Raw genomic sequence first — 8,495 nt, forward strand, 5'->3', positions numbered from 1 at the left:
TTTACTTCCCAAACGTGCGACCACATTCTTGCACGTGCTCTCGTACTTCCTGCACGTGCCCCGCACGTGTAATTTTTCCTTTTTGTCCCCAAGTTGCACCAGTGAGTCCCGGACACCCCAGATCAAATTTCAAGCCCTCCAAGACAAGTAAAACTCAACCTTGAAAAAAATAGGACCAAGAAAGGGAATTAGAGGAAGTTTTCGAGAATGATGAATCCAAATGGTCGACGAGACCTTAGATTAATTTCTGACACTACTCCGAGCAAGATAAACACAATTAGAAGAGAAAGAGACAGGTTACGTACTCGGGTATCACAGAGAGGTCTATGACAAGGTGACCGATTATCTCATTTTCTTTTCAATATAATGGCCGAGGGTTTGAATATCTTGTTTGACAGAGCCAAGGAAATAGGTCTAATCATAGGTGTTGTCATTGGTAATAATAGGATAAAAGTAACACATGTGCAATTTGCTGATGATACAATATTGTTTTGTGAGCTGAGTGGGTGGAAGTAGTGACTATTAAAAGAATACTCCGGTGTTTTGAACTAATATCAAGGCTGAAAATTATTTATAATAAGAGTGTGATTGCTGATATTGGCGTGGATGAAGAGCTACTGCAAGGTTTTGCTTCTCGATTAAATTGTGCCCATCAAAACCTGCCTTTAAAGTACCTTGGACTACCTCTCGGAACTAATCTTGACAGAAAGAGTACATGGAAGCCAGTCTTGGATAGATTTAAATAGAAATTACCCACATGGAAGAGAAGGTTGCTTTTGTTTGCGGGGAGGTTGACTTTAATTAAGTCTGTTCTAAGTAATTTGCCTCTTTACTGCTTGTGAGTGTTCAAAATACCAGTAGGGGTGGCAAAAGAAATAGATAGAATCCAAGCAAATTTCTTATGAGGGGGATCAGATCTTAGAAGAAAAGTGCGTATGGTTAGTTGGGAAGTCATTCCCAGAAGCAAGAATTTGGGTGGTTTGGGAATTAGAAGACCCACAGATATGAATAATTGCCTACTGCTAAAATGGTGGTGGAGGTTTGGGCCAGAACACCAGACTTTGTGGAAGGATGTTATTTGTTCAAACTATGGTATGGGGAGTGGAAGCTGGTTGCCTTATATGGAAGGAAATATCAGAGTTTCAAAAATTTGGTTTGATATAATTAGTGCAGTTAGAACTCAGCCTGAGTTATACAACTTCTACCTTGAAAACACTGTAATTCAGTTGGGGAATGGTAGGAGAGCTCAATTCTGAATAGATAAATGGATAGGGGAGGTGTGTCTTAAGACTGAATTTCCCAGATTATTATTTTCTTTGTCCACTGATAAGTATGGAATAATTTCAGATTTTTATACCAGAAGAGGAGAGACTCAGGACTGGAATCTGGAATTTAGAAGGCCTCTGTTGGGTTGGGAGGAGGAGGAGGTAGGTAGGTTATATATCTTAATAAGGTCTGCACCAGTCATTAGAGTCACCAGATTAGATGTTTGGAAGTGGAAGACTGATCCATGTGTTCTCTGTCGCATCAATGCACAAAAGCTGTGAAGTATTCTTGGGGCCTGTTAAGAAAATGGCAATGGAAGTTTGGCACAATTGTGCTCCACCTAAAGTAAAATTCTTTGGGTGGTTGGCTTGGCGAGGTAGGGTGAAAACAGTAAGCTTTCTCCAGAGAATAGGGATATTAGAAGTGAATGCAAATATGGGTTGTGTCTTTTGTCAAGTTGAGGTGGAAACAATTAATCATATCTTGCTATTTTGTCCATTTTTTTTGGTTGCTGTGGTCTCATATCATGAAATGGTGGGGTGTACAGTGGGTTATACCAAACTCAGTGGAAGGGCTGCTGTAGTGGTGGTCATTCGGTAAGATGAAAAAGATAGAGAAGCTGCTATGGAAAGTGATACCTCTGGTTGTCTTTTGGTCCACATGGAAACATAGAAATGACTGCGTTTTTTAATGGTTCTCGGCCAAATTTACAAGATTTATGTGAGATTGCCAAAGCAAGAATAGCTTTGTGGGTCAAATCATCCCCAGCCAAAGTGCAGTTCTCTGTTAATGATGTAGTCTTTAATTTGCAGCAGGTCTAATTCTGTATTAGGAATGAGAGTTAAATTTGCAGCAGTTCTCTGTGCTGATTTGGTTAAAGATGCAATTCTTCATCCTTAATCTTCTACTGGTGTTGATAAATGTAGTTGAACCTGCTGGTGCTGTTGATTGAGATTAGTCTTCTGGTTGTTTCTGCTAGAGTGTGTATTTGTCTGTTAGTTTGGGCTCTGTTTTTGCAAGTCTTGTATAGGAAGAAGATGGCCGCAAGTCTTGGTAGTTGATATGTTGGACTGTTATGGTGGTTTCCATATTGCTAGCAGGTCCAATATTGGCAGCAGGTCCAATATTGCAGCAGTTCTCTGTGCTGATTTGGTTAAAGATGCAATTCTTTGTTTGGAGTGTTTCTCTGTGTTGATTTGGTTCTTTGTGCTGGTTGCTTCTGCTGGAGTGTTTTTCTGTTCGGTAGTTGGGGCTTTGTTTTGCTAGTCCTATATAGGCTGCAAGTCTTGGGTCAGGTTCTGTTCTGTTGGACTGCTTTGTAGTGCTAGTTGTAGAGGAGTTTTCTTGCTTTTTAGGCACCAACTTTGGGGGTGCTAGCCTATGATATGATGGGCTTTTTGGTGCCAACATAGTTGAGATGATTTAACTCATCGTGATACTTTTGCACTTCCTCTCTTTATTGATGTAGTTGATTTGTATCTTGTATCTTTGATTTTACATCAATATAATTTCTTTTTTGCTAATCCAAAAAAAATAAATATATAAGCTCTGTTTGGTCCATGAAAAAAAACGATAAATTTGGACCATTTCAATTTTTTTTAGCTGTTATTTTTGTTGAGAGTCAATGGTGAAAGACGAGATGATCCCCCCCCCCCCCTCAAATTTTTTTTTTTTTTAAATTAGACACTTCAAACATGACATCACACTAGGAATTGCCTCATCCACATCAACTAAGCAAATTTTTTTGTATAGTATTGTGCCTCATGAGAGTCAAACATGAGACCTCCAAGATTTGCCAAAAAAAAAAATGCACAAATTCAAACCCCTATCGATACGGATGTTGTATGAAAATTATAAATGATTATTATTTTTTTTGTTTTTCTCTACATTAATTCATTGGAATCACTCCACTTGATGATAAATAAGATTGTTGTCTTCTATTTTTGGTGAACATGAATGTCAATGAACATGTTTATCTTATTAAAACACACAATGTACTGCTTCAGTATTATAATTGTTTCTTTCATTAACTCACTATTTTTACAATGAATAAATGAATGGAATTGATTTACAGTCTGTATGGACAAAACTACAAACAACTAAAGTTAGTGTTACATATATTACAATTGAATTGAATTGAATGAATTAGAAAAGTTTGCTTGCAAACTCTTTCATGGCCTCTCCTTTAATTGAAGAAGAAGCTGCAAGGTCTTTTAACTCTGATAAGCTCCTTCCAAGCTGCAAAGCCACCTTCATTTCAAACATCTCCCCATTCTCTCTCTTCTCCACTTCTTCCTCCAAATTTGATTCAATAGACTCTTCCATGAGCTTAAAGAAACCAGCATTGCTCCGGTACATCTCAAACACCATTCCAACTTGCCCGCCATGCTCAAATGCATTCACGACGGTTGACAAAGCGCCACCAACAACTCCAAGCACCACAGCCCATGAGCCATGGTTAGGGCTTCCCACGAAAGCCGAGCCAATGGCTGCTAGGCCGGTTAGTAAAGGGCCCGAAATGGCTAACACCTTGTTCAATTTCAAGAACTTTTCACCTAACCTCAAGTAGTCTTCCTCGTCTTTCCTCTTCAAAACCCCAACTATCTCTCTCATTTCCTCTTCCAACTTATCGTCCCAACCATTCCTATTATTAATCTTTCTCCCATTGTATCGTATCGCTTGTCTTTTCTCCTGATGCAGAGGCCACCAGACGGCAGGTTCTACAGTTTTAGGGAATTTTTCAAGCATCACGCCTAGTAAGGGAAGCGGGTAGGCCTTGTCAAGTGCCAAAACCTTTTCCATTGCCTTCTTCACATCATGCATGGTTGGATTCCCAATGCACACCATCGTGTGAATTTCTTCGTGGAGTTGGTTAAACAACCTAGAAGCGTTTCGTTGCTCTTCGGTGAGTTGAGATGGTTGAATCTTGTTCATGATTAATAACATCCCAGTAGCCGCCAAATATAACAAAGTGGAAGAGAGCTTAAGGGACACAACGGCAGCGCCACCACCTACACCAGTGGCTGCAATGCCCGCCATTGTAGCAGCTGTAAGAGTGATTGCATTAATAGAGGTTAAAAGTAGGCTATTCCAGTTGTTTCTTTGCTCTCCAATATTTTTATGCATCTCCACTCTATCCACAATAGCCTCCATGATTGCATATAGCTTTGCTATCACCGTAGGCTCAGAAACCCTAGTATCATATTTAGGATAAGAGTTAGTGTTTGTATTTGTGTAACTACTTCTCATTTCTAACTCCTCCACCAAACCTCTAGTTTTGGTGAGGTTGGGAAGAGAAAGTAGACCTCCATGCCTGAGCTTCGGCATATGGATGGCAGCTCTGATAATCTCTCTCCGGCAACATGAAGACGATGAAGTCGATGAGAACATCAAGTTTGAAGCTTTAAGGCTGGCCATGATTTATTGGCTTTGGATTAGAAGATTGGTTTGTGTGAGAGGTAGTTTTATATCTGGGTGTTGACAGTATTGAATGGTTTTGGCTTGTGATCGTGTCGATCGATGTTTAAAATCTAGTTGTTTGTGATTTGGGTTATTGAGTTTAGCGTTTGATTTGAAGACTGTATTTAATTTGAATGGAACTATGTGGCTTGGTATATATAGAGACAGAGGTTGGGGTTGATATGCAAAGGAGCAACTGTTCAAAGTTTTGATTTGGTATTCCAGTGTTTAGAATATTACTGAGTCTTCGTTTTGTTTCGTTTTATTTATTTATTTATTATTTTACTTCACGGCTCACCCAATAGGAATTATTTGTGGTGCTTCATTGACTTCAAACAACACAATAACGAGTTAAGTACCTTGAAACAGTCCAACTCAACCGTTTTTTTGTCTTTTGCCATTCCTAAAACAGAACTTGTACTAATGACAACGACACAATATGGAAAGCATTCACTATGCTTGGTTACCATTTTTTAAAAATATTTTTTAAAAAAATTTATTTTTTTATTTTTTATGTTTTTTTTGTTTTTATTGACCTTTTTTAATATTTTGAGCAATTTCTTTTAATTTTTAAATATACCGAACATAAATATACCTAAAAAGTAAAAAAAATTTGAAAAAAACCTTTTAAAAATTTACTACATACCAAAAATACAAAAAAATATGAGAATTCAGTATATTTTTTATATTTTTATGTATTTATTAATTTTTAAAAATAATTTTTCATAATTTTTTTACTTTTTAGATACATCTAAGTAAGGTGCATCTAAAAAGGTAAAAAAATGTTTAAAATTTTAAAAATATTCACTAAAAACAAAAAAATACGAAAATCAAAAAATTTAATTTTCAAAAAATTTAATTCAAAAAACTCAAACCAAACACACTGATTCATATTTTGAGTAAAGTAGGATGGATCTCAAATATGGATTCATATTTTATTTTATGCTAGTGTCTTATATTGTAAAAATATTTTGTGGTCGCAAAATATAGAATTTTATTTTAAAATGACATTTTGCGAGATGAATTTGTTCATATATTTCAATTCTGAATAAATTTTCTATATATAAAGCCATCAACTTCATTTTTATTACCAATTATAATATTAAGAATACAAAAATTAAACACAAAATGTGTTACAGAGACCAAACGCAAAATAAAAAATAAATGTCTCACGATGTATTTGTGTCTCATTTTGTGTTATGCACTCATATTTATTGCTATTAACAATAATGCTATAATAATAAGTATTTGTCACTTTAATTGAATGAATAATGCTATATGCACTAATTAGTATACACACTAGTGTACGAACAGACAATGTGACATAATTTTAGAGGTTTTAGATAGTTATAATTTGTATAATAAATAGGGTCATTAATGATATTATAACACTGGTTAGTACACTAGTGTATACACTAATTAGTGCATGTAGCAGCACTGTAGTAGACACAATATTTGTACACATTAGACAATTATCGATGAAAAATGTTAAATATACAAAATTTTTATACAGAAAATTTATATAAATTGATATGTCCATGACCTGTTTTTGTAATTTGAACAACAGTGCTTAGCTTTTTAATCTACAATCAATAGATTTATGGATGTGCCTGAAGAAATATTGAAACTGATTTTTTTCATTATTAGAAAAGATATTACACTTGGGTAAATAAACTCATACACACAACATATCATCCACACTAAAAATTAAGTCAATTTGATAATCGTAATTTATTCAATTTATCACATTTGTGTCTAATAATTAGACGATAAGTGTGTTTTTAAAAATAGATTATCTATTTTTTTAGTAACAAATGTAATAAATTGAATATATTATGAATATCAGATCGATCTGATTTTTTGTGCAGATGACATACATGAAGTGTCTAACAAAACTAGTGGTTTAAACTATCGAAACAACAATCATGATAGACTTTACAGGTCCAAACAACACATTCCAATTTAAATCATAGACTAGAAAAGATTCAGTTCCATCTGAAAACATGTTGGCAAAAACAAAAATAATAAAGCTGCATAGATTCTATTCTATGGTTTGAATTAAACAAAAATGGTAGAATTATTATGTGTGACCTCATTGATTACCCTTACCACAATGACAAAAAATATATGACCTCATACATTATCGTAAAATGGTGTGGTCCGGGTTGAACATGGACCATCGCACCCGACCCATTGAATTGACCAACTGCCTTTACTAACTATATGTTTGAATTGCAGAAATCAAAGAAGATCAGAAATTTAAAAATTAGTAATAAAATTATTATGTCAAATGTGCATTAGAGTTTGAAATTTTTTGTTTCATTTGATTCTTAACGAAAGCTTAATGGGTGGTTTGGTAGGAAGATCTATTCAATAAATACAAAGCAAGAATTTTCAGTTTTAGATTAAAAAAAAAAAAGCTACAATTCTAACAAGTTTTTAGTTTGTTAAAAAAATAACTAATATTGTCACCTTCAAACAAATCTATACTACTCAAATTCCACTGCTGACCAATGAGGAAAGGATGAAATAACATAGCGAACCCTTTTGGATGATATCTTTTTTTTTTTTGATCAGTAAAAAAAAAACTTTATTGATGGGAAAGCATACATTACATATGGGAAAACATCAATAAAGAAAGGAGGTGCAAAAAGTATCAAAGTACACCCCTGAATCCCAACTAGGTTGGCATTAAGGAGGATATCCAATCATTTGCTAGCACCACCGAAAAGTTGGTGAGAAACCAACAGGAAAAGAGAGAAAAACACAAAAACAGATGATACACTAGCAACAACTGAAGGTGATGGACTATGACAAAAACAGCACCAACTAGATGAACGAAGGCCCTCAGATTCTAACTCAAGAGCTGCAGATTCTAATTCAACAGCACCAAACAACTGCAGATTCTAACTCAACAATTGCCATACCAGTAACAATTGCCATACCAAAACAGCACCAAGTCAACAACACCAAGAGCTGCGGATTCTAACTCTAAGATCTGTAGATAACAAGTGTTCATGATTTACAAGGATCAGCACCACTTGACCAAAAGGTAAACACATCAGAACATCAAGGGTTGGCAACAGTCTCCACTGCTTCTGTCACAAAATCCAAAACAGCAGTAGCATGCACTGATAGCAGCTGTAGACCAGCACCAAAACAGAACAGAACTCCAAGGTTGGCACCAACTGCAGACCAAGCACCAAGAGAGGTTGGAGAAGGTACCAATCAGACCAAAGCAACATAGATCACAGTAGTAGCCAGAATAGGGTAGAGAAGCCACCATTCAATCCAGTGCAAACAAAATGACACCTTCTCAGACCTTAGAGCCAGTAGACCTTATGCCAGCAGCAGAAACTTATTCCACACCCCAGCAGAATTTCAGACCAACTGATATACCTATTCACCACCCAGCTAACCATAGCAGTGGCAAATCCATAATCTCCACCACCATTTCAACAAAAGACAATTATTCCATAATCTCACCTTTCTAATTCCTAAACCCCCTTGACTTTTGCTTTGAGTGATCTCCCCCCATTTAACTAAGTGAATTTTCCTCCTAAGTTCATCACCACCCCCATAAGAATCTAGACTGAATTTTCTCAAACTCATTTGCAACCCCTTCTGGCATCTTAAACAAAGATAAGTAATAAACCGGTAAAGAAGATAACACAGACTTAATTAATGTCAACCTACCTGCAAATGAAAGGAATCTCCTTTTCCAAGAAGCCAATCTTTGTTTACATTTTTCAAGCACTGGTTGCCAAGTC

The 8,495-nt window shown here is 35.7% G+C and overlaps 1 pseudogene across 1 annotated transcript; it reads right to left on the minus strand.

Annotated features, from left to right (window-relative positions):
- Nucleotides 1-3,191: 3,191 nt before the first annotated feature.
- LOC114262530 (putative F-box protein At4g22030 pseudogene) lies at nucleotides 3,192-4,851 on the minus strand (annotated as a pseudogene). Its single transcript, XR_014341394.1, has one exon. The product of XR_014341394.1 is annotated as a putative F-box protein At4g22030 pseudogene (transcript).
- Between the last annotated feature and the right edge of the window lie 3,644 nt (nucleotides 4,852-8,495).

This window comes from Camellia sinensis, chromosome 9, assembly GCF_055761805.1.
Source record: "Camellia sinensis isolate YWXY chromosome 9, ASM5576180v1, whole genome shotgun sequence".
NCBI classification, from domain to species: domain Eukaryota; kingdom Viridiplantae; phylum Streptophyta; class Magnoliopsida; order Ericales; family Theaceae; genus Camellia; species Camellia sinensis.